General features: G+C 43.8%; 1 long non-coding RNA gene across 2 annotated transcripts in view; it reads right to left on the reverse strand.

Annotated features, from left to right (window-relative positions):
- Positions 1–5,400: 5,400 nt before the first annotated feature.
- Positions 5,401–26,158, reverse strand: part of LOC109489969 — a 70,632-nt gene continuing 49,874 nt past the window's right edge. For both annotated transcript variants that reach the window (XR_004623956.1, XR_004623957.1), the window contains exons 3-4: positions 11,555–11,610; positions 5,401–5,813 (exon numbers count right to left, since the gene is read on the reverse strand). This is a non-coding gene — a long non-coding RNA (uncharacterized LOC109489969). The remainder of the gene's footprint in view (positions 5,814–11,554; positions 11,611–26,158) is intronic.

Consider the following 26,158-nt stretch of genomic DNA (forward strand, 5'->3'; position numbering starts at 1 on the left):
CTCTCCCACTCCCCCTGCTTGTGTTCCCTCTCTCGCTGGCTGTCTCTATCTCTGTCAAATAAATAAATAAAATCTTTAAAAAAAAAAAAAAGAAGTCTCTCTCTGCCATTTCAAATGATCCTCTACGTGTAACCATTTTTATTAATTTCTGGCTCATCTTTTAGGTTTCTTTTTGTAAAAATCAGTTTATATATAGATATAGATATAGATATATACATTTATACATAAGATATATGTAAGTATATGTCTAATCTAATATATGTACTCTTTTTAAAAAAATTTATTGGGGGGAGGGGCAGAGGGAGAGACTCTTCAAGCAGACTCCCTGCTGAGCATGGAGCCTGACCTGAGTGGGGCTCGATCCCATGACCCCTGACATCACGATATGAGCCAAAACCAAGAGTCGGGCGCTCAACTGAGTGAGCCACCCACGTGCTCCCATAGGTATTCTTATGTTTCCTTTTTTCTCACAAAAATAGGTAGCACATTGTATTAGCGTCTTAGGGCTGCCTTGACAAAGTATCACACACCAGGTGGTTTGTAACTCTAGCAATCTATTCCCTCACAGTTCAGGAGGCTGGAAGTATCTTCTTGGGGCTCAGAGGGGATATCGGTCCCATGGCTCGCTCCTAGCAGCAACCTGCTGTATTCCTTGGCTTCTGGAAACCTGACATCAGTCTCTGTCTCTGTCTTTGCACGGGCTTCCCCACACCTGCACCCCCGTCGTGTGACGTCTCTCTGTGTCCAAATTTTCCTCCTTATAAACAGTCACTGGATTAGGGTTCATCCTAATCCAGTAGGACCTTACCTCGACTACAACTGCAAAGATCCCAGTTCCAAATAAGTCCACATTCACAGGTACTCGGCGTTCGGACTTCAGCGTCTCTTTGGAAGACGCAATTCAACGCATAACACATATTACATGCAATGCTCTACACCTTACGCTTTCCACCCAACAATATCTCCTGGAACTCACTTGAAGTCCCTCTTTTTTTTTTTTATGGCGGCATCGTACTCCATTGTTTTATTGAACCAATAGATGTACAGGTTATTTCCAATCTTTTGCTGTTAAAAGTAATGATTCATCAGTACTTCATATTGGGGAAGCATATCTGTAGTGGAATTGCTAAGTCAAAAGATGAATGCAAACACAACGCAGTTAGGTGTTGCTAAATTCCTTCCCACAGGAGTTATACTATTTTGCACTCCCACTAGCAAAGCCTGAGGATGCCCATTTCTTTAACACTTTATCACAGTATTTTTTCAACTCTTTGGAATTTTGACAATCTGAGTAGGTGGAAAATTATATCTCTCAGTAATTTTAATATACCTTTCTCTTAGGAGTGAAGGTCAGCCTTCTTTCACAAGTGGAAGGACATCAACTTTCCTTTCCTTTGAACTCTCTATTCACATTCTCTCCTCATTGGTATTTGGGCTCCTCTTTCCATTTTTTAAAGAGCTCTTTTTCAATTAGGTGATTCTGATATAATTTTGTGATATAAATTGCAAATATATTCTTCTAGGTTTTTAATTTATTTTGTGACTTTTGCTTTTTTTTTTTTGCTTTGAAAAAGTTCTTTTTATTTTTAAGTAGTCAAATTTGTCAGTATTTTCAAATTGTCTTTGATGCTTCTGGATTTATAATCATAGTTGGAAAATTGGGAAAGCTTTTTGCACTCCAAGTTTGTAAAGAAATGATTTCTTGTTTTCTTGTGTGGTTTCACTTTTTACATGTAGATATCTGGATTATTTGGATTTCATTTTGATATCCAGTGTGAGCTATGGATCCAATTTTGCTTTTTCCCAAATGGCCATCTAGTTATGCCAACAACATTTATTAAAAACAGTATATTTTCACCACTGATTTTAGATGTCACTTAACTTTTCACATATAATTGTCCTATTCTGAATTTTCTTTTTCTTTTTTTTTTGAAGATTTATTTATTTGAGAGAGAGAGAGAGCACAAGTAGAGGGAGGGGCAGAGGGAGAGGGAGAGAATCTCCAGCAGACTCCCCCCTCCCACCTGCTGAGCCTAGCACCTGATGCAGGCCCCAGTCTCATGACCCTAAGTTCAGGACCTGAGCCTAAATCAAGAGTTGGACCCTTAACTGACTCAGCCACCCAGGTGCTCCTATTCTGAATTTTCTACTCAGCCACCCAGGCACTCCTATACTGAATTTTCTATTCTATCATTCTGTGTCTATTTATAGTACCAATGAATATACACTTTTAAAATTATAGAGTCTTTATAAAATGTTTTCGTATCTTATAGGCTTAGTTCCTCTCCTTTAGAATTAATAGTCTACTTTGGGGGGAAGTAAGTCCAGGTATTTATTGGAATTACATTAAATTTATTAACTTGGGAAGAATTAACATATGTGCGATATAAAGTTATCTATCCATGAACAAGGTATGCCTTTACATTTGTTCATGTCTACTTTCGCATCTTTGAAGAGTAAATATTTTACTTTAAGCTTATTCCTAAGTTTTTCATTGCAACTATAAGTGTGATTTCCCCTCCCTTCATATCATCTCACTAGGTATTCTTTGAATATATGAAGATAATAGATTCTTGTTAGTTTTTTATATTGCTACTTTAATCAACTCTCTTAGTTTTGGTACTATTTTTAGAGTGATTCTCTTAGGTTTCCACTTATGCTATTATATTATCTGCAAATAGAGATCGTGGTATACCTTCCCTTCTAATTCTCAGGCTTATATTTCAACCAGGAAGAAGGAAGAAGACTGCAAGTTTAGGTTCCCCTGAAATCAGATCATGAGTCAAGGACTTGGGTCACGGAGGGGGCTTATTTGGGAGGTGGTCTCAAGAAGCCAAGTGAGAGAATGGAGACAGTGAGGGAAGGGAGGAAAGCCTATAAAGAGGCTTTAGTGGTTATTGCTGTGGACTCATGGACTCATTCTACCTAGGGACCTCCTAAAGAAGCTCACAGAATATTCCTCACAATGACTCCACCAAGGGATGGAGAAGCTGACATATCTATCTAACAGATCCCCAAACTCCCTGGTTGAAGACTTTTCTGCAGGCATTAAATTCCAGCATATAGAGGCTGCCACACACACGGACTAAACAAGCTCTCAGAGAAAGCCATTAAGCAAGAAGCAGAAGGGCGTGGGCACAAGTGGGAAGCTGTCAGTGTAGATGGGTTATCTCAGAGGTGCGACAGCTGCAATGTCTGCTACAGAGGCAAAGTGCAAAAGGAGCATGACAGTGAATCCAGTGCTCTTTATTTTTTTAAAAATCCTTCTTCTTTTTTTCCTAAGGATTTTATTTATTTGAGAGAGAGAGAGAGAGAGAGTGAGCGTGCACACACATGCATGCAAGCACGCATGAGCAGGTGGGAGGGGCAGACTCCCCGCTGGGAGCTGGATGTGGGACTCAATCCCAGGACCCTGGGATCATGACCTGAGTCCAAGGCAGACGCTTAATGACTGAGCCACCCAGGCGCCCCTAAAAATCACTTTGCAAAGGTATGTCTCTTGCACGTAGCCTATAATTGAACTCCGCTTTGTGACAACATGGGAGCCAAGTTACAATCGTATATTTCTTGTATCACTGTCATTTTTTGAAAAAAATACTCAATATTTACTGTCACCAATTCCCAACGTTCCATTCGCTCCTCCAATTCACCTGGACTCTGAGGTATCCAGTAGCAGCAGGAGCTGCTAGGAGCAGACAAGGAGGCAGAGGAAGGGCAATGAAAAGGGGGAGAGAACGGGACTCCGTTTTCCACTGCTGCTTACTGATTCTGGGTCAGGAGATGCAATAAACTGGGCATATGATAGTATTGATTTAGGCAACATTGATATTTTAGTACCAGAAGATGAGATTGTTCTAATACCCTAAGGAAAAAAAAAGAGGCTATTTTCCAATTACAACTAACCAAGTTCAGCTTGATTAACAAACCAGTTACATGGCATTACAGCTAGTGATTTGCAAGTGTATTGTTTTAAGGCAAATGTTTTGTTTTACTACTGCCTTGAAGATCACTACTGCAAACTGAACAGATGGTGAAACAGTTATGAACGATTTCATGGGTGGAACTGATCCAGAGACTTAAGCAAAATCAGATACATTCTTATATCCAGGCACTGCTTCGCTCTTTCAAAAAAGACTTCATGGGGCACTTTCATGGGCTTCTGCCTTCGGCTCAGGTCATGATCTCAGGGTCCTGGAATCAAGCCCCCACTCTGCCCAGTCGTTCTGTTTTTGTCAGGCTCCCTGCTCAGCAGGGAGTCTCCTTGTCCCTCTGCCCCTCCCCCCATCTCCTGTTCTCTCTCTTTCTCTCTCTCAAATAAATAAAATCTTTTTTTTAAAAAAAGGCTTCGTTATTTTTTAAAATTAAAAAAATATATTTGTGCTCTTAAAGCTGAAGAATCTATTAGATCCTGAACTTTTCTTATACCACCTTTTTTTTTTAAAAAAAAGATTTTATTTGTTTGTCAGAGAGAGAGAGAGCACAAGCAGGGGGAGCAGCAGGCAGAGGGAGAAGCAGGCTCCCCACTGAGCAGGGAGCCCAACACAGGGACTCGATCCCAGGACCCTGAGATCATGACCTGACCTGAAGGCAGACGCTTAACCGACTAAGCCACCCAGGCATCCCCAAAAAAGGCATTATTATTAACAAAATAATTGTATTACTGTCGTAAATACACTAACAAAGGATAGTGTGTGCCCTATAGAATCCACCAGCATAAATTGATGGGGATGCTAGAAAGTTGTTCCATATTGACTTCTAAAATCAGAATAAGAGCGAACCAATACTATTTGCACATGGGGTGATGACACGTTCCACTATTTTCATTCTCAAACACAAACAGTTGACCTTTAAATGACTATTCCCATACAAAACGTTCAATTGTTTAATCTTACCTTGATTTCTGGAAACTAAAAAGAAACGGTAATATAAAGGGTCCTCAGTCTTCCAGCTCTTCTTTCACTCCGGTGTAAGGTTAGGGTTCACTGACAGATACTCTCCAGCAGTCAGTCAGCTCCCCGAGGATGGCCCCAGAAGATTTACCGCACACAGCAACGAGAGCTGTGTCACAGCAGTGACAGCAACGAGAGCCGCCAAATGAGTCAGCCTTTGCTTCAGGTAGGGCTGTGAAGGCAGCCTGACCTGCGGCAGGTCTGCATGGAAGTGTAAATAAGTATTCAAAAAATAATCCTTTTTTGATCGTCTGTTGTGTGCCAAACACTCATTAACCCCATTACTACCCCTTGGTGTACATAAATAAATTAAGGTGGGGAACCTTAGTTAACAAACGTTTTTAAAAAATTTTTTTTCTTTATTTATCTTTGAGAGAGAGAGAACACGAGCACGAGCAGGGGGGAGGGACAGGGGGAAGAGGGAGAAGCAGACTTCCCGCTGAGCAAGGAGCCTGAGGTGGGGCTCGGTCCCAGGACCCTGGGATCAGGACCGGAGCGGAAGGCAGATGCTTAACCGACTGAGCCATCCAGGTGCCCCAGTTAACAAACTTTTAAAGAAAATATGGCTTGAATACGGTAGAGCCAACCGCAAAACCTGGACCCAACCTTACAATTAATACTTAATTTCCTCTACCACAAGAACCTCCAGGGCTATTTTTCTTCTTTTGAAGATCAGTTGTTTTCTGGAAGCCGGTAGACAGCAGAGAAGATGATTGGTCGGGTTTGAAGGGTGGTTGCTGATTCTCCTGCGGGCAGTCCTAGGCTGGCATCCCTCACACCAGCCTTGTGGAAATGAAAAATCTTCCGGGTGGTTGCTGGATAGTTTGATGGTTGCAACACTCAGTCTCCAAAGAACACTTGTCCCTGAGAATTTCAACCCATGGGATGATCATAAACTTATCATTTTGGGAGAAAAAATGGATTTCAGAAAATGTTATTGCAGGGTCACTCTTTTACAGGTCGGTAGAAAATGACACTCGTGTCTCAACTCTATATTTCCTTGGACTTACAGGAAATTTTTCAGAAACCTCTAGTGCATAGGAATGAGATAACTTTTCACTTAAGTATTTACTCTTGCTTGAGAATTTTCAATAAAAAGCATCTCCCTATACGTAAGTGTAGAAGTTAAGAAATTGTACACCAAGAAAATAATAAAGAGAGCATCAAGTAGTGGTTGGGACTTACGTAATGTTGGAAATTTTTTAATAATTATCATGTATTAATTTGAGCAGGTATACTAGGCTTCTTTTTATTTGAGAAAAACAATCATGTATTTTTAAAACCATGGCTTTTTTTTTTTAAAATACCATTGCTTTTTTTTGGATTTTTATTACACACAGGCTGAGATAACCCTGCTACTGTCAGTTGACCATTAACTGGTATCTATAAAATATCACAAAAAGTAAATTTGGTTGACAGAAGCATTTTAGGGCTTGCTCACGCTGGAAGGAGAACCTATAAACGTCAGGGCCATTATCAAGGCGAGACTGTAGACACCAAGCCCAGGTGCCAAGGACAGGGAAATACATGGAAGTGGACATCCACCCCGATTTGGGCAAGAAAATAGGCTGTACTGAGACACTGCTCAGAGGGTGTTATACAGATCCGTGTGTGTGAAGTAGCTGGTGGAAACTTGGGTAGAATCAAAAGACAAAGAAAGAAAAAAAGGAAAATTTTCTTTAAAAAAAGATTTTATTTATTTACTTATTTCAGAGAGACAGAGTGCATGCACCTGCAAATGGGGGGAGGGGCAGAGGGAGAGGGAGAAGCAGACTCCCTGTTAAGCAGGAAGCCCAACACAGGGCTCAATCCCGGGACCTGAGCTGAAGTCAGATGCTTAACTAGCTGAGCCACCCAGGCGTCCGGACAACACTTTCTTTTTTTAGCGCTCATGAAACATTCACAAAAACTGACCATATATTTAGGCCACAAAAACCTCAATAAATGCCAAAAAAGCAGAAAGAACACAGATATAATTCTCTGATCACTAAGAAAATGGATTGAGAAGACAAAAAGACCCTGCTATGTGAAACTTTAAAACTCTCATAAAACTCTAAGCCAAAGAGGACATCAAAACTAAAATTCTGGTGACGCTACATATTAGTCTCTGTGGAATACAGCTAGAGCAATCCTCAGAAGCAAATTCACGGTGCCAAAAGTTATAATAATAAATAAGAAAGAATAAAAGTAAACTAATGAACCAAGAAGATGGGAAAAATCAACAGCCAAAAAAGGAAAGAAGGAAAAAATGAACTGAGAAATGTGAAAGCAGAAAACAATAAAATTTAAAATGGAGAAATGATCTCAATGAATAAATTTAACAAATTAAGGGGCACCTGGGTGGCTCAGTTGGTTAAGTGGCTGCCTTCAGCTCAGGTCATGATCCCAGGGTCCTGGCATCAAGCCCCACATTGGGCTCCCTGCTCAGTGAGGAGCCTGCTTCTCCCTCTCCCTCTCCCTCTCCTCCCCGCTTGTGCTCTCCCTGGCTATCTCTGTCTTCCTCTCTCAAATAAATAAATAAAATCTTTAAAAAAAATTTAACCAATTAAGATAGGTAAACTACTAGCTAACCTGATTAGGAATTAAGAAAGCACAAATATACGTAATATAAAATGCAAAGGAAAGTAAAAGAATCATAGGAGACGATTTTGCTCAATTGCCTGCAAATAAATTTGAAAATCCAGATGAAATGGATAATTTTTCTAAGAAAATACAATTTACTAAAATTGGTAAGAGAAACATCTAACATTAACTATGAAAAAACTACGAAAAAGGGAAAAAAATGTTAAATTGGTAGACTCCCAAAGAACACCTGGCCCAGAGGACTTCACAGGCTAATCTGAACCAAATCTTAGGAAACAAGGAGGGTTCTGATGCCTTTTAAATTGTTCCGGAACAGAGACAAAAGAGACAAGCTTCCAAATTCTAGTGGTAAAAGTACCATACACTTGTTACCAAAAACTGACAACAAGAGCACAAAGAAAACTGCTGACGAAAATCAATTATCAACACTGTTGCAAAAAACGTTTAGCCAAGTTTTAGTGAACGGAATCCAGAGGTACCTTAGAAGAATTAAGAGAAAAATAGATATTTTTTTCCTCCTTAGGACTGCAAGAATGAGTCCACATAATTCACTCTGTTGGAAGCGGTTGGGTGCAGCCGGTTGGCTTGTTCCGCCTCTCCTTCGAGTGCTTTTGGAAAGCAAACACAAAAGCAAATCTAGCTATTAATTGTCGGGCTTAAGAAGGGCTGAAAGCCTACCAGATCCAGTGGAGCACTACCGATCTTTCCATCACATCTCAAACCATAACGCCTACTCACTCTGGATCACACAATACCAAAAATTTAAGCAAAAAATAATCTTCAACCAATTCAACTCAAATTCTTTAATGATTTCCTACTCAAAGAATTTGAGAACCTCTGTAACTCATGAATCGCTGAACACTACATCAAAAACTAATGATGTATTATATAGTGGCTAACGGAACATAATAAAAAATTTAAAAATTAAAAGAATTTGAGAACCTCACTTGTTTTAACTACATAAAACTGCATTTCAGTTTTTCACCACCAGATGTCACCCGAGAAACAGCAAGCAAGAGTCTTCGCTTGATTATTTGCAAAAGAAAAATATTTTCATCTTTTAGGCATGAGAATTAGAATCTCCTTGTAGGAAGGTGCATGCCAGTGGAAACGTGGCAGATAAATAAAAACATTTACACATATTCAGACTCTCAAATATAGTCAACTGACGTTTCACCTAAATAGATTTCAGTTTCCCAAACGTTATACTCAATCTATGAGTTCTTTTTAGTGAAAGTCACTGGAATAGTTTTTAATGCTACCAATTTCCATATGATCTAAAAAAACCAAAAACTCACCTACTTACACCAGAAGGTAAAACCAAAGAATAGAGACAAGTAACTTCGAAGCTCGTGAACTAATTTTTACCGACAACCCCAGTCCCTTTTCTGTAATCTATTATTTTCTTCTGTGTGTGACCACGCTCCTTCCGTGACCTGTCAAACCTGGCATGATCCGGCCCAGGCCACCTTTCCTGCTTCCCTCTCTTTCCCTGCTGGCTCTCCTGTGGTCCTGGGCATCTTTCAGATCCCAGAATGTGCCAGCATCCCTTTGCCTATGTTAGGGGCTCGGTCTGGAATGAGCCTCCCACCCTCCCTTTATCTTATTAGTCATGAACCTTCTGGACACAGTTTGAGGGTCAGCTCCCAAGGAAACCTTCTTTGGCTACCCCCAGCACCATTTGGATTTGGAGTCCCTCCAATCTGCTTTTCCTTCAAAACAGACGTCACCATGGGTCATGAAATCTCTGTGTGATGATAAGATCTAGAGGGGAAGCTCCTCCATGGGGCACCCTTGTATCTCTGCCTTGTTGGCCACAGTGGAATTTAATCAACAGCACTTAATAAATATTAGTTGAAGGAAAGAATTACTGAATCCGCATTACAATGTTTGTGCCCCTCCCCCATTGGAGCGCAAGCTCTGGGAGGGATGATCTTTGCTCTGTGTGCTGTTGCAACGCTAGGCCTGGTAGAGACCCACTGTTAGCGTCGATGCTGCTAGAGGGATACATGAATAAATGAATGAGTACATAACAGTGCAGTAGGACTATTTCACAGCTGGGTGGAAGGGTGGAGCAGCTCTTCCACCGGGAGGAGGGCTCAGAAAGGGGATTTTTCCAGGCACCGCCATGATGTCCCATGGGGACCCGGATTGGGACTACTCAGTCAGTTATCCCACCAACTGTAGGCATTCATTCAATAGCTTTTTCCTGAATAGCCATTCTCTGCCTGTTACGCTGCCTGACCCTGGGGCTGCAAAGCCAAATGAGACACGGTCCTGGCCCCAAGAAGCTGGCCATCTTTGAGGGCAGACAGGCCAGTAGACCCATCACTGAAGTCTGCTATGGCTCACATCAATACGCCAAACAGCGCGTTAGAGGATTACGCAGCTCAACAGAAATTAGAGTGGTGGCTGGGGGTCTTCGGGAGCACTTCCCTACGGGGTGGGGGGGGAAACACACCTTGGCTTTGTTTTCAAGGACAAGAAGCATTTAGTCATAGAAAAAAGAGAAGACGAAGCAGAGCTTTTTAGAGAACAACTTGAGGAAGGGCACAGAGGTTGGTTTTGGGAACCTAAAGAAAGTCGGCATGGCTCTCACCAAGCATGAGGCTATTTCGACCACAAGCTGGGAGGCTCTCAGGGACCCTGAGAGAGTTGGCAAGCGAATTCCTCCATCCCCACGCTCCCAACCCCAATCTCCCAATGGGAATTTCTCTTTTTACACAGAAGGCAACACTAAATGAGAGAGAGTAGAAGAGAAGCCTCTGGCATGAGCGACAGCTATGGCGAAGGCTGGTGTATATACATCAGAATCAGCGTCTATTGTTAGTTTTCTAGGAAAGTAATGGAAGCTGGTCATGCAGGCCCAGCTAGGAGTAGGGACAATGCGTTGCACCTGCCATAAGCCGCTCTAGTAGAGCGGGTTCCCCGAGAAACCGGAGCCTAAGGGGAAAGCTTACGAGCTGCCCCTTTATAGGGAGGTGCAAGCCCAGGGAAGCCAGAGCGAGGGACAAGGGAATGAGTCGGGGGCAAATGCGACAGAGGCTGGAGTCAGCCTCTGACTGGTTGCGTGAGGTGAATGCTCCACCTGGGATGGGCTCAGCAAGACCAAAGAAACTACTGCATCTCCAGGCAGCCCCTCAGGAGACAGGAAGGGAAAGGAACTTCTCTGCCGGCTCTTTCCCATTGCCTATGTCCCATGGATCGAGAGTCTGCCCCGTGGGTCATTAACTCTCCCGGCAAGGCGTGCCTCAGCCTCTCCAGGCACCTAGCAGAAGCTGGAGTAACACTACTTCACCAAAGTGAGCATTTATCATGGCTTTATGGTTTTTTTGGTGTTTTTGTTTGTTTGGTTGGTTTTTTTGTTTTTGGCCACCCATTGCTTTTCAGCCCGTTTTATATTTGGAGAATGTCCTAATTTCAGAGCGTTTGCTCTCCAAAGAAGCTGGAAGCCCTCTTGACATCTTCGATCTGAGGATGGAGGGTCCAGGTTCTGCCAATCAGACCCACCTCACGGGGACCTATATGCAGAAGCCATTGTGGCAGGGAGAGGGAGAGGCAGCCGCCTCCAGGGACAATGGCCAGAGGTTCCAGCTGTAGCTTCTAGTGTCCTCCACGGGGGGGTGAGAGCTGGGCTGTCCCTGCCCTGTAACAGTGGGGCATCCCTCGGAGCCATCCTGCCATGTAACGTGCACGTGGCTCCCGGTCTCGGAGCACCCGGGGCTGAGTCTATGGCCCTCACTGAGATCCTGACAGCTACTTTAAGCCTCTCACAAAATTTGTTTTCTGCTTCAACTAGCTACAGCGGGTTTTGTTTCTGAAATCGAGAACCTCGAAAGATTCACGGAACCTAAAAATAAGTCTGAGGTTGTCTTCCAGTTCTGACAGCCCTCTCATCCTTGATCTGCTCGTCTGTAGGGAGCAGTTCTCAGTGATTTCCATTCCACATGCTACAATCATAGGTTTCTGGGGTCTCAGAGGCAGAAGTATCCTTTTTGAGACTATTGCATTTTATCACTCACCTTTGGCTTTGAGCGGATTTTCATATCAACCCCCACTCGAGACAACCGAGTTTCTCCTGAAACAGACAAACAAGGTAATTTATTCTGGCTGAAATGTCTTTGTGCCAGTCATCCAACATGTAGGGCCGAAAGGGCACTCTTGGGAAATTTTATTTGTATGAGAGACAGGTGAAGGACCTGCAGGCTATCATCTAATTTAGTCAGACACTTCTGGTAGGGAAAAAAAAAATGACCTATAAATCTGTAATTTTCCTGCAATATCTAGCGAAACCAGGTCACTATTTCCAGCCCTAAGTTTGTTCCCTGGTCTCTTAGCGTTGAGCTATGTCAAGAATTTCCTTTTGATAAGGTTGATTAGTAAGTTATGGGAAAAAAAAAATGTAAGGCAAAACCCACCGGAATCCTTGGAGAGCATAACTCCTTAAAGTAACCACTTACATCCCAGCTGTATTGTACTAGGATCACAAATTATTAAAACTGTTGTGGTGATTTCTTTCCTTCTAGCCCATTAGGAAGAATATGGTGAAATTTACTCCCTCTTGAGTGGAAGGTTATCATGGCCAATGGCCGCCAGCCATCTTTGATTTAGAGCTATTGATTCCCCAACGATGGCTGAGTGAGTGAGTGTGGGTGTTAGATGGGGGTGTGTATCAGAATCACCAAAGGATACTATCACCACTCTCCTTCCTGTGGTTCTCCTACGTTACCCTTTAGGTTAGGACGGCAAAGAAGCAGAGTACTAGGTTTAGGTCAGGCTACTCAGACACTTTTTTATTTATTTCTATTATTTTATTTTATTTTATTTTATTTTACTTTATTTTTTTGAGAGAGAAAGTGTGTGCGCATGAGCGGGGACTGGGAGAGAGTAGGGGCAGAGGGGGAAGGAGAGGGACAGACTCCCATGTAGACTCCCCGATGAGGGCAAAGCCTTCCCTGGGGCTCAATCTCATGACCCTGAGATCATGACCTGAGCTGAAATCAAGAGTCCAGTGCTCCTTGATTTTGTATCCTGCCACATTACTGAATGCTGTATGAACTCTAGTAATTTGGGGGTGGAGTCTTTTGGGTTTTCCCCATAAAGTATCACGTCATCTGCAAAGACAGAGAGTTTGACTTCTTCTTTACCAACTTGAATACCTTTTATTCTTTTTCATTGTCTGATTGCTGTCGCCAGGACTTCTAGTACTATGTTGAACAATAATGGCGAGAGTGGGCATCCTTGTCGTGTTCCTGATCTTAAGGGTCTCATAGGGGAAGGGGGTAGGGGAAGAGTTAGCCTGGTGATGGGCATTAAGGAGGGCACATATTGCATGGAGCACTGGGTGTTACATGCAAACAATGAATCATGGAACACTACATCAAAAACTAGGGATGTACTGTATGGTGACTAACAAAACAGAAAAATAAACTTAAACAGCTATTTTTTTGATGGTACAGGTTAAAATTTTCTCTTTAAAATATTGAAATTTGTAATACCAAAGCAGTTAAACTTCTGTTTTGCCAAATATCAAATTTATTGTAGGCAATAAAACATTACTGTCTCTTTTCTGTCTTTAAAAAAAAAAACAGTCCAATGCTCAACCAACTGAGCCACACAGGTGCCCTTACTCAGAAAGATTTTAATGCATTAGCTGGCCAGATGGCCCTATGCCAGAGAACTCTGCCCCAAACAGAACACACAGACATATTAAAAAAAAAAACTGGTCACAAGAGGGGATACAAGTGAATCATTCTTGCAAGAGTATGTTTCATAAATTCAAAAAGAGGTGCTTCCGTAAAGGAAACCATTCTGTGATCACGTTTCTGGGAATATTCTGCTCCTCCATTCCCCTTTGCCTGCGGCCCGTTGAACAAGTTCAAGGCTACTTGTCTTGGTCCGGTGGGATGTGTAGCCCCCAGCCGAGAATCACTTTCAGGAGGAGTGGCTGTTCTTTAATGGAGTGGATCATATCCTCAGTGTGTTGGGCCAAAACCAGACCGAGCCGACTTGACTTAGGAAACATAGAGGGTAGGTCTTGTCATATGTGCCTTCCCTTTTCCCTTAATTGCAAATGACAGTTACTAAGTTGCTTGCATTGGATTCGAATCCTTCATTCGAAACACCATTCCCGGTAGGTGGTGGGTCAATATTTTCTGGACAGCTTGTAGGCAGGGGCACTGGTTCTCTCCAGCGGAAGGTAAATAGAAGTCAGGTGTGTATTATCTGGACCAAAGAAACTAAAGAGCTGGTGTACCCTCCCGACTCTTCCCCTCCCTCCATCTTCTCGCTGGACACTGACAAACAGGCTGATTTCCATCCGAGGCAGAATGTCCTTCAGCCTGGTCTCGACACGGTTCTGTTGGAACAGAGCTCTCTCCTCCCTTCTTCACTCCCACCTCGTACCTGGGACTTCACTTAAGTAAGAAATAGACTTCCCTTATGTTACATCATCGAGACTTTAGGGTGTGTCTGTTATACCATCCGGCACGTGCTGGATACCTGCCTTAGTGTAAGCCCTGTGCTCGGGAACATATGTGAGTATCAACGATAGTGTCGTTCAGGGGCTCCCCGCTACTGGCTGACTCCTGAATCAATTAATGAAGCCAATCAGATCTTCATATTAAAACAAACTATTGCATTGTTCACTCTGAGAAAAATAAATGGGAAAACACAACTTGAGCTTACTCTTACAGTGAAACACGACAGAGAGGTCAGAAATGGAGAGGTCTCCATGTATAACGATAGGGAAAAATTTCAAAAACAATAATGACTGGAAAAGGCAAGTTACAAAAGAATTGTGCACACGATGATATCATCTTTATCACCTTATAAAATTTTAAAGCACATGAAACAACATAATATTGTTTACAGACATATGCCAATATAGTAAAAATACCAAAAACATGTATGGGAAGGGAGCATTCCGGTTAGTGGTCAGCACCAGGGAAAGAAGGAAAGGCAAATGAGGTGGGCAGGGAGCTTATCTGTAACTGTAATCGTTTTTCATTTTGTAAAAGATTATTTGTTTATATGGGAGGGGAAGGGCAGAGGGAGAGGGAGCATCTCCAGGAGCCTTAACACTGAGCGAGGAGCCTGGCGTGGGTCTCGATCCCAGGACCCTGAGTCCATGACCTGAGTGGAAATCAAGAGTCGGATGCTCAAGGAACTGAACCACCCGGGTGTCCCTGTAACTGTTACTCATTTTAGGAAGGTGGGCTCTTAGCATGGTTAGATTCTAATGCTGCAGTTTGAGGGATCCCTCAAACAGTACGCCTCTTCCCAACAAAGTTCTGAGTCAAATAAAAGAAAGGTGAAGAGTCAGACCGATCCACAACAAAAGATCACATTTACAACTAAATTAAACAGATGATGGAAATGTGGAATTCTAAATACCGAGCCCCAGAAATAGAAGTGCTGATCCAGTTACCAACAGGGCTGGACCCCCAAAGGACCCTCCACATGGGCGCCTTCGAAACTTGGCTTGTTACATGGCAGAAAGCAATGGAGAGCTTCTGCTCTCGGAGGACAAAGCCTGCTTTCAAGAGGAAGGAGGGAGCAAGGAACAACCCTCACCATGAGTAGTTCCCATTCGCAAACCTGCCAGTGAAGGCAGACCCGCCATTTCCCATGAGCTGGAGTAACAGGCATCCGCAAGACACCAGGAGTGGGTCAGTCACTCGGCATCCTTCACAGAGAAGGAGATCTTAGGACTGGATAAGAATGTACCCACTTTCCCCAGGACTTAGCATCTCCCTAATCCTGGAGGTGGTCACACAGGCATCTGTCATATCATTTTCTATACTCTTCTGTTTATTTGAAATGTTTCAGAATTAAAATTTTCAAATTAGAAGAATCCTTAGTGTAGGGGCGCCTGGGTGGCTCAATTGGTTAAGCGCCCGACTCTTAATTTTGGCTCAGGTCATGATCCCAGGGTCCTGGGATCAAGCCACACGTCGGGCTCCCAGATCATCGGGGAACCTGCTTCTCCCTCTCCTCCTGCCTGCTACCCCCCATGCTTGTGCTCTCTCGCGCTAATAAGTGCATAAAACCTTTTTAAAAAGAAAAATCCTTCATGTCAATGCCTCATACCTCTGCCCAGAAGGCTCCCCTGATGCAGAAAGCATTCTTCGATGGCAACACGTCATTTACTTTACGACCCACAGTGAGGAGCTAAGGCATGAGGACCAAACACCTTTGCTGGACATTGTCAAAACAAGCCCTTCGAATGCCCTAGAGTTTTGTCCAGTAGGTCTGAGCACTTTGCTTTAGAGAAACACTCAAATGAACCATAACACCCCCTTGATTCAGATTCAAGTGTAATGGACATTTCTCAACCAAGACAGAGACCCCAGGAAAGTGGTTGATTGTTTATGGACCTGAGTCGGGTCTAAACTTGCTGACCTCCTAGCTATGGCAAACGGTGGGCAAATGGCTTAACTGTTTTCCTCTGTTTCCCTACCTGCCTTGTTGGGTTGTTTGTCAGGTTTATTTATGTATTAAAAAAATTTTTATTGGCGTGCCTGGATGACTTAGTCAGTTAAGCAGCCAACTCTTGATTTCAGCTCAGGTCATGATCTCAGGGTCGTGAGATCGAGCCCTGCATCGGGCTCTGTGCTCAGCGGGGAGTCTGCTTGAGATTCTCTCTCCCTTGCCCTCTTCCCCTCCCCCTACTCGTGCACGTGTGTCCTCTCTCTCTGAAATAAATACATTAAATTTTTTTTTAGTTGAAGTATGATCAACATATAACATCCTATTAGTTTCAAGTGCCCATCTTAATGATTCAATATTTTTGCACATTATAAAATGATCCCCATGATACGTGTAGTCGATATCTGTCACCTTACAAAGTTATTACGATATTGTTGACTATATTCCCTAGGCTGTATTTTTCATCCCCATGCCTTGTTTATTTTATAACTGGAAGGTTTGAACCTCTTAATCCCCTTCGCTTATTCTGCCTGCTCCCCAAGCCCTCTCCATCTGGTTACCACCCCCTTGTTTCCCGTATCCATGGTTTAAGTGAGGTCAGGTTATAAATAAGGTCCCCACACCTACCAGAGACCAAGCAATCTGCAAACAAGTCCCCGCATTTTCCTGTACAGGTGGCTCTCCTTCCGTCTGCACTCCGTAGAGAACACAAAATGTCCTGCTCCACGAAACACTAATCTTTCTAATGCACCAAATACATAAAAAGCCATTTTATGTGATAAACTCCATTTAGAAAATACTTTCCGTTCCATGATGAGAACAAATGCCCCACATTTAATTTGCTTCCATAAAATCTGAGCCCAATCCTTTCGGCGCAATAAAAATGTAATTCTCCCAGAAGACACACGTCTCATCTGTCCCACTTTGAAATTCTCACTCAAATTTGCGTCCGTGTGAAATTCAGAATTCTCGCCAGAGTTAATATTCCCTAGGTCTGTCCAGACAGAGCTTAAATAATTTACCTGAAGAATATTAAAGATTAGTCAAGACTATAATTCTTTCAGATATTTTGCTTGACATTCAGAACTTCCATTTAAAAATCTGGAATTTTTTTTTTTGCCTATTTGATAACTGCCTGTCTCGCTTCGCTAGTATGTAAGTTCTATGAGAGCCTGGAATTTCACCTGGCACGTAATTGGTAGTTAAGAAGTCATTTGTAGGGGCACCCGGGTGGCTCAACTGATTAACTGTCTGCCTCCGGCTCGGGTCATGATCCCAGGGTCTTGGGATCAAGCCCCGCATTGGGCCCCCTGCTGAGCACTGCCACTCTTTCTCTCTCAAATAAATAAATAATTTTTAAAAAAGTCATTGTTGAATGAATGAAGCAGCAAGGTTTTTACTGCACAACTAAAAAAAACAATGTCTGAGTTAGAAAAGAAGGTCTGTATTTAGAAGCTTCTTACATTAAAATGCATTTTTTCTCTAAATTCAATGAATTATCTTCAATTCTCCCCTTCCTTTCGTTTCTGAAGTTCATCTATAGCTTTCCACATGTATGGACCTGCGCATTTTAAGTTGTATGTTGATTTAAATAGATGTTCAGAATGATTCCCAAGTACTGTTGACCAATGCACTGGACATGGTTGGTCCTCAGAGTGGATCCTGAAGGGCCTGACACTTGTTTTCACGGCAGCTCTAGTTTGCCTTAGTGTAGGTAATTTAAGGAGCTGTTTAGATCTCTCATTCTAGAGTGTGGAATGGTTGTCTAATTTTAGTACTAGTGAAAAAAAAAAAAACAACTCTGGAGGGGGCCTGGCTGGCTCCGTTGGAAGAGCGTGCAACTCTTGATCTCAGGGTCATGAGTTTGAGCCCCACGTTCAGTGTAGAAATTACTTGAATAAATAAAACTTTAAAAAAATAGAATTCTGTTAGATGGCTTCCCAAGGGCTAAAATTTCTTCCCTACAATAAGCCTACTTTTAGTTTTTGTGAAAATATTGAAGAACTACTCCCAGTTATTTTCCTTGACAGTCTTTTTTATATGTTAATTATTTTACATATATTTTTAAAAGATTTTATTATTTATTTGACAGAGACAGAGAGAGAGGGAACACAAGCAGGGGAAGCAGCAGGCAGAGGGAGAAGCAGGCTCCCTGCTGAGCAGGGAGCCCCATACGGGACTCAATCTCAGGACCCCAGGATCATGACCTGAGCTGAAGGCAGATGTTTAACCGAATGAGCCACCCAAGTGCCCCAACTTCACATATTTTTTAGAAATACAGGAAATGGAGCCATAAACAAAAAGTGCAAAGAGTGTTCAGAAGTTATTTGCGTTCTTCTGAAGGAGGGACTTGACTTTTTGACCACAATCCCAGAGACACTGAAGGGAACGATGACTTGCAGGCATTTAGGGGACTCGGTGCTCAGGGCAAATGCATCTGTCTGCTGGTTTCACGGGCAGTTTGAGGAAGACTAACAAGAAGGAGTGTAACTGCTGGTTAAAACACATTTCCACAGACTTTCCAAGTATACTGCCTAAATGGCAGGAGAGAGGATCCATGTATCAGAAGGCGGCATTTCGGGGGCGCCTGGGTGGCACAGCGGTTAAGCGTCTGCCTTCGGCTCAGGGCGTGATCCCGGCGTTCTGGGATCGAGCCCCACGTCAGGCTCCTCTGCTATGAGCCTGCTTCTTCCTCTCCCACTCCCCCTGCTTGTGTTCCCTCTCTCGCTGGCTGTCTCTATCTCTGTCGAATAAAAAAATAAAATCTTTAAAAAAAAAAAAAGAAGAAGAAGGCATTTCGAAAGCACATTCCAAATAGTTCTGTTCGACAGAGTCTTCTGTTCCTTGATTGCACTCCAACCACACACCGCTCCTTGACCTAAATGAATGTTCCCTGAAGCGTTCTTATCTTCTACCTTGGCCAGTTTTGTTTTGTTTTTTAACCTGTGGGGTTAAAAACCCTGCCAGTTCATTCATTCACTGAACAACTATTTATCAAGTGTTGATTTTATGAGAAATTCCTGCCTCTGCCATAGCTTACGTGCTAGTGCAGGAAAACAGACTGTCATCGAGTCAGCGAGCAAATCAACAAGATCCTTTTAGCTGGTGATGAGGGTGACGAATGACATCAAATGGGAAGAAATGCTGGAAAATGTGAGTGGGTGATCTGCAGAGAAAGTTGGCTGGGGCTGAGACCCAAAACATGAGCAGGAACCAGGGAGGAGAGGGCGCAAAGCAGGCACAAGGGTTAGCAACCAAAGAAGGCCTCCGTGGTCAGCCCAGGGAAGCGAGAGGGAGAGAGGCATGGCAGACTAAGGTCAGAGAAGGAGATGGAGCAGGGTCCTGGAATCTGGATGGTAGGCTACAACGAGAAGCAAGTGGGTGACTCAGGGGGTTTACTCAAGGGAGGGACATAATCTGACCTGTGCTTTCATAGCTCACTCTGCAGGTCCTGGGAAGAGTAGATCTGTTTTGGCCTTGTGAATGGGGCTGATGCAAACTCAGCCAGGAGATCAACCCGGGCCAGGGACAGGATTCCAAGTTTTATTTTCCATCTGTTGCAAATCCAGATAAGTTATGACCCCTCCCCTTTATTCTTCCTCAGCTTTAGATCTGTCCTCCAGAAACAGCAGGGCCTTTTAGGTAATGATGCTTCCCCTCCCCAGAGAACGTGACCATGGGGACCCAGCATGGTGGGGGTGGGGGGTGAAGCAGTCCACTCTCTCATGCTCTCTTGCAAATGTGTTGGTTGGTGTGACCTGGAAAAGTCATGCTGCAACTATGCCCAAACCAAGATTTTTTGACCAAAAAACCCCAAAAACAAAAAAACCCAAAGATTAACTAAAGTGACTCTGCAGCTTTCTGAGTAAGGAGAGACCTGTTCTAACAGAAGGCTGCCCTCCTAACACAGGTCTAAGACGTGGCCGACTGGAACTGTAAGTGAATTATGATCGGAACACACATCACTTGAAGTATGAACTGTGCCGGGCCCTCATTGGGTGGGGGATTCTGTTCTCCAAGCCTTCAGTGTAAATGTTAATAGCAACAGGGATAATAGCACTTAACTTCTGCCATGTATTCAACTAAATCAGGTGATGGCAAACTTCTTCGGGGAAGGACCAGCTAGCAAATGTCCTGGGCTCTGGGGGCCATGATCTCTGTCACAATAGCTCAATGTTGCTGTTAGAGTGAGAACGCAGCCACAGAGAACACATAAGGAATAAGTGTGGGTCTGTTCCAATAAAACTCAATTTCCCAAAACAGGCAGCGGGCTGGATAGCTTGTCGACTCCTGACTAAGTGATTTACGTATGTGAAGTTCTTTGATCCTCAAAGTCCCCTGGTTGTTCCTATCGCCCTTAATTTACAGATGAGGGGGACCTGTGGCACAGAGAGGTCATGGTACCGGCCCAGACGGCACAGATCACATGCGGTGGAGCTGAGATTCACACCGACGCAGCGTGGTTCCAGAAGCTGACAGCCGGGTCACTGTGAGTGTGGCTGGGCCAGGACGAGCCCCAGGCCCAGTCACCTCCAGGCTTCACTCGCAAATTTATGAGTGACGTGGTTTCTTTATCGGGAAGATGCCTCCCTCGCAGGATGATAAGGAGAATAAAATGCTGGGGAATGGAATGGACCCGACAGTACAGTGTCCACATAGGCACAGTGTTTTGGAGGGGTTGTCAAGTCAGTCCACATTTTTGTGTCCTTTTTGGGATAATATGTGAGGGATACCTGGAGGGGGGCGGGGAGGCGGTCTCTGAGTTACTGAGGACACCTGCGTCTGGCTACGTGTGATCACCTGGGCAGCGCATAGAAGAAGGGTAGTATTAGCTGCCTAGGATTCTTCTGCTTCTGTTCTTTCCTCCACATACTTCAAGCAATTATGACAAGGATCAAACAGAAGAGAAAGAAATACAGAGAATTATGGAGAATAAGGACTTTGAACAGCAATTCTGTAGTATGGAGTATGCATACAGGGAGAACCTTTACGCCTCGTGTTCTGGCTCTGAAAATATGGACAAGCGTGTGTGTTCTTTAACAGCTATGCTGGGAGCTCTCCTGGATTTTTAAGAGATTCATCAAAATCCTTGGGAGTTTAAATGTGGTTGTTATGTTGGAGAGCAAACTTTTTATGGTCACATTGACTCCACCTGTGTTCACAAGCAAAGTCAAAGAGCAAGTTTGTTGGGTTACATTTTTAAGCCCCAAAGCTCACTTTAAAAAAATTGTATTTATTTATTTGAGAGAGAGAGAGAGAGAGAGAGAGAGCAGAGGGATAGGGAGAAGCACACTCCCCACCGAGCTCAACTCCCCATTTAGCCTGTGGGGCTCCATCCCAGGACCCTGGGATCACAACCTGAGCCAAAGGCAGACGCTTCACCCCCAAGGCTCACGTTCTATACATCATTCTTTTTTTTTTTTTTTAAAGACTTTATTTATTTATTTGACAGAGAGAGACAGCCAGTGAGAGAAGGAACACAAGCAGGGGGAGTGGGAGAGGAAGAAGCAGGCTCCCAGCGGAAGACCCTGCTGTGGGGCTTGATCCCAGAATGCTGGGATCACGCCCTGAGCCAAAGGCAGACTCTTAACAAATGCGCCACCAAGGCGCCCCTCTATATATCATTTCTAATACCACACGGTTCCCTTTTTAGCTATGTCTATGGAGAGAAACTAATGTCTGCAATGGAAATTTATTCTGCCCAGAACTTCTCCCTGTCCTTTTTGTACTTTTGTTTTAAATTTTTGTTTTTGAAAGAATTACAGATTTACAAGAAGTCGCAAAATATCTATGCAGGGAGGTCCCACGTGCCCTTCACCCAGCTTTCTCCAACCGTATCACCTTGCAGAGCTAGAGCTCAACATCAAAACCGGGACATTGACGTTGGCAGAGGACACAGAGCTTATTCACGTGTTAGCAGTGTTCTATGCTGGGGTGTGTGTGTGTGTGTGTGTATGTACAGTTCTATGCAATTGTATCACAGGTGTAAATCAGTGTCACCACCACCACAATCAGAATCCAGAACTGCTTCTTCAACCCAGGCTTCCCTCCTGCTACCTTTCTAGAGCTAAGACCTCTCTCCTTCCCGTTTGGTAACCAGTGATCTCTGATCTCCATCTCTGTAATTTTGTTATTTCAAGGATGTTACATAAGTAAAGTCAGACGGTATGTAACCTTTTGAGACTGGCTTCTTTCCTCCACAAGATGCCTGATGCACGTATCTGGAATTCATCCTTTTTATGGCTGAGGAGTGGTCCACGGTATGGACGTAGCGTGATTTGTTCAACCGTTCCCCGTGGAAGGACATTTGGCTTATTTCCAGTTTGGGAATATTGTGAATAAAGCAAGGATGAGTATGCATGGGCGAGTTTTTGTGTAAACATAAATTTCCATTTTTTTCTGGAATAAATACCCACAAGCATGATTGCTAGATGACACAAAGTGCATGTTTCGTTTTCAGGAAACTGACATGGTGTAGTCCCAAGTGACTGTACGATTTCATTTTGATTGATCTTTAAAGTATATGTTAAACTGGGGCTCCTGGGTGGCTCCGTCAGTTAAGCATCTGACTCTTGGTTTTGGCTCAGGTCATGACCTCAGGTGCATGAGATCGAGCCCCACGTTGGGCTCCACGCTCAGCACAGAGTCTGCTTAGATTTCTTTCTCTCCCTCTCCGTCTCCCCCCTCAACTAAATAAATAAATCTTAAAAAATAAAGTATATGTTAAACATGAAAACTCCTTTGTGGGTTCAACATTAACTGTAATACCTAGTATGCATATTTTAATATTTAATTCAATGATTTTTCCTATCTGATAAAGTACAAAATTCACCTTACATCAGATCTACTTTTAACTTAAAATTCAGCCCGTGGTCGAGGAGAATGTAAGGTATCCTCTTCATGTCCCTACGACTGAATACACTTTATGGAATGGCTCTTTACCGAGATCACCTTATAAAAACAAGACAATCGCCACTGCATTCAAAAACATCTTTTCCTTTTCTTTCTACAAGCGGAGAGTATAAAGCAAAGTGAAACCAAATTTTCTCCCCCGATATCCTATAGTTTAAGAGCAGGAAAAACAAACTCTTACTGGGTTGACTCAAAAGGTACACTTTAAAAAACCACAGAACACTTGATTTTTCTCCTTTCTTTTCCTCTGCCTCATGTAGGTAGACCAAAAGATCAAATTGCAGAAACTTCTTTTTCTTAAAAAAAAAAAAAAATCAGAAAGTGCTTAGAAGCAGGTGGCATTCTCTAGAAAAGAGCAAACAGAAACAAGGGCAGGGGGAAGGGGGCCACAGGAGCTCACGGACTGCAGAGAAAAGGGGGTGCCCGAGCCCAGAGGCAGAGCTTATGAGTCAGTGGACAAGTCTCTGTTGAGAACTCACCATACACCCGACACTGCTGGGTGGGGAGATGGGAAGACACAGGATATAGGCTGCGAAGAACAGGCACTTCCTGTCCAGCTGGGAGCCACGTGGTTCCCCCATGAAGACACAGGAGAGGGACACAGGCCACCATATGTTTAGTGACAACAGCCCGCATGTGCACTGACCTCGGGCCAAACGCTGGGCAAAGAGCTTTGCACATGTGACTTGTTCAATTGTCCCCCACAGCCCTGTGAGGTGCTGTCCTCATTCCCATTTGACAGATGAGGACACGGAGGCTTGGAGAGTTGGTTAAAATACAACATGTCATTTGCCACAGGCTGATTTTCCGTGGTCACTGAAAATGTCTCTCATCTACGTTATCTTTCCTGCCCCGAGGATGAAGGCACAGGCCCCCTCCCTACAAATGTGCAGCCTGAGCTGGCGGGGGGGTGGGGGCTGTAGGCCACAATCTCCTTTGGCCCGATGTGACTTTTGGCCAAAGTCTTCTTTGATCGAGACTTACGTCATCTTAGCCACTGCATACAGAACCCACCTGAGCTCCAGGAAGCAGGAAGAAGGGCCCTTTTCCATTCCAGAAACATGATCACCTTTGCTTTCCACATTTACTGGGACACAGAACTCCCTTTTTCAACATTTTACACAGAAAGAAGAAAAAAAGGAATTGTTTTGGTTGAAGAAGAAGGTAGAGGAGAGGGGCACCTTGGGTAGCTCAGCTGGTTAAGTGTCCCCCGCGTTCTCACCACCTGCCTTCCCTGGAGCCGTCTTTCCCCAGTTACTCTCGAAGCCCTGCTGACTCCTCCCTCTTCTCTGAACCCGAGAGGCACAAATGTATCACCCTGTTTTGGCCACAACTGGATGAAAGTCCTGGTAAGACGCTGGAAGGGGCACCCAGGGGTGCAGTTGAAGGAGCCACTCCTCACCGGCCCACGCACATGGAACGTCCCGGTGCTCACTTAGTCCCGCCGCACCTGCCCCGCACCTGCTCGCTCACCCCAGGCTTCGATAATTACAGCACGTATGTTAACACGCGGGCATTTTCCAAGAAGCACAAAGTTTCAGCTAATGTCAGTCGTTTGCACCTAAATCTAATAAAGAATCTGAAAGCTTTTAAGGGCTGGGAGATGGAAGAAAACACAAAGAAGAAAAAGATTGCCCAAACTGGGAAACCAGGGCGCTAAAAGAAAAAAAAAAAAATCTTTTCTTCACAGGTTTGCTGAGATCCAGCCTTGAGGGTGGGGTTTGTGGCCAGAAACCTTCCTGCTAATCTGAGCAGGTGAAATCCTGTGGTAGCTCAAGGTAGAACACGAGCGGGACAAAGCGTTTGCTTGGTCTCCTGTACAGGACTTTAAATAGAAAACAGAATGCCTGTGTCCGGATTCGAGAATTTTGTATGGAACCTGAGGTCATTTAGCGGCACTTTGAAACAAGCAAACCTTTTAAAGGAGATTTCATTGCTTCCAAAAATTATTCTTCATTCTTTGGCGGCTTTCTTTCTCTGGCACCGTGGGGTTTTCTTTCGGGTTCTTAGATTAAAAGAATATGATAAATATACTCAGTGTTAAAAAAAAAAAAACAAGCTCAAAGTTCTACATTTTCAAGAGAGAGAACTTTTACCCTTGCGTTTGTGATGTGAGTCTTTGATACTCTGCCAGCATTTGCTTTCGAGCCATTAATCCATTAGGGTGATATAAAAATCTCTGTTCTCGGAGGCACGACCCACAGCTAGAGGCATTCACCAGAGAAACTAACAGTACAGATGATGTTTCACAGAGCCCATGGGCGGATTTCAGGGTCAGAGATTTCCAAAAGAGGAAAGTTTCCTAGAGAGTTTCTATGTGAAGATTCGGAGCGAGCCTCTCTCTTTTGACAATTCCGAACCACTCGCCCTCCGTTTGGTAGAGCTGGAAGATGAGAACATGATGTCAGACTGAGCTCATATGCCCACCTCTCCAAATCCTTTCAATTAACAGGATATAGATTTTAAAAATAAGTACTACAGCAATACTAGGAGACAAGAGTTGCCATTACGTGGAGGACGCGTTGCACACTGCCCGGGAGGCAGAAAGAAGACAGGACCGGACTGACAGGGGACACTGCTGGAGAGGTTGCCGCAGGGGTGGGTGGGAGCTGTTCTGCCCAGTGCTCTCAGCTCGGAGATGCTGGGTTCCAGATGTGGGGACTGGGGACACACACCACCGGGAGGATACATCAGTACAGGCGTCACCGACAATCGTGTGGCAGAACGGATCAACACTTCATTTTTTAAAATCTTTTTTTTTTTTTAAGATTTCATTTATTTATTTGAGAGAGAGAGAGCGAGCACAAACAGGAGGGGCGGCAGGAAGAGTGAGAGGGAGAAGCAGACTCCCCGCTGAGCAGGGAGCTCGACACAGGGCTCGATCCCAGGACCCCGAGACCATAACCTGAGTCGAAGGCAGATGCTTAACTGACTGAGCCACCCAGGGGCCCCCGGATCAACGCTTTCAATGTGCAGGATTTTCAATCAGGAAATTCCGATTCTAGATATTGTCCCCAGAAAAATACATGTACGCTTGTATAAAGAGCATGGACAGTATGTCCCTTAAGAGAGTGACCGATTTATGATATAATTGTGTGATATATTCGTCACAGTGGGGGGAAAAAAACCCTTGTACGGACTGTAAATATCACATATGAGCACATAGTACATGATACCGTGTTTTTAAAAAGCTTTAAGTGGCGCCCGGGTGGCTCAGTTGGTTAAGCCTCTGCCTTCGGCTCAGGTCCTGATTCCAGGCTCCTGGGATCGAGCCCCGCATCCGT

The sequence above is a fragment of the Ailuropoda melanoleuca genome, chromosome 3, assembly GCF_002007445.2.
Source record: "Ailuropoda melanoleuca isolate Jingjing chromosome 3, ASM200744v2, whole genome shotgun sequence".
Lineage (NCBI taxonomy): Eukaryota > Metazoa > Chordata > Mammalia > Carnivora > Ursidae > Ailuropoda > Ailuropoda melanoleuca.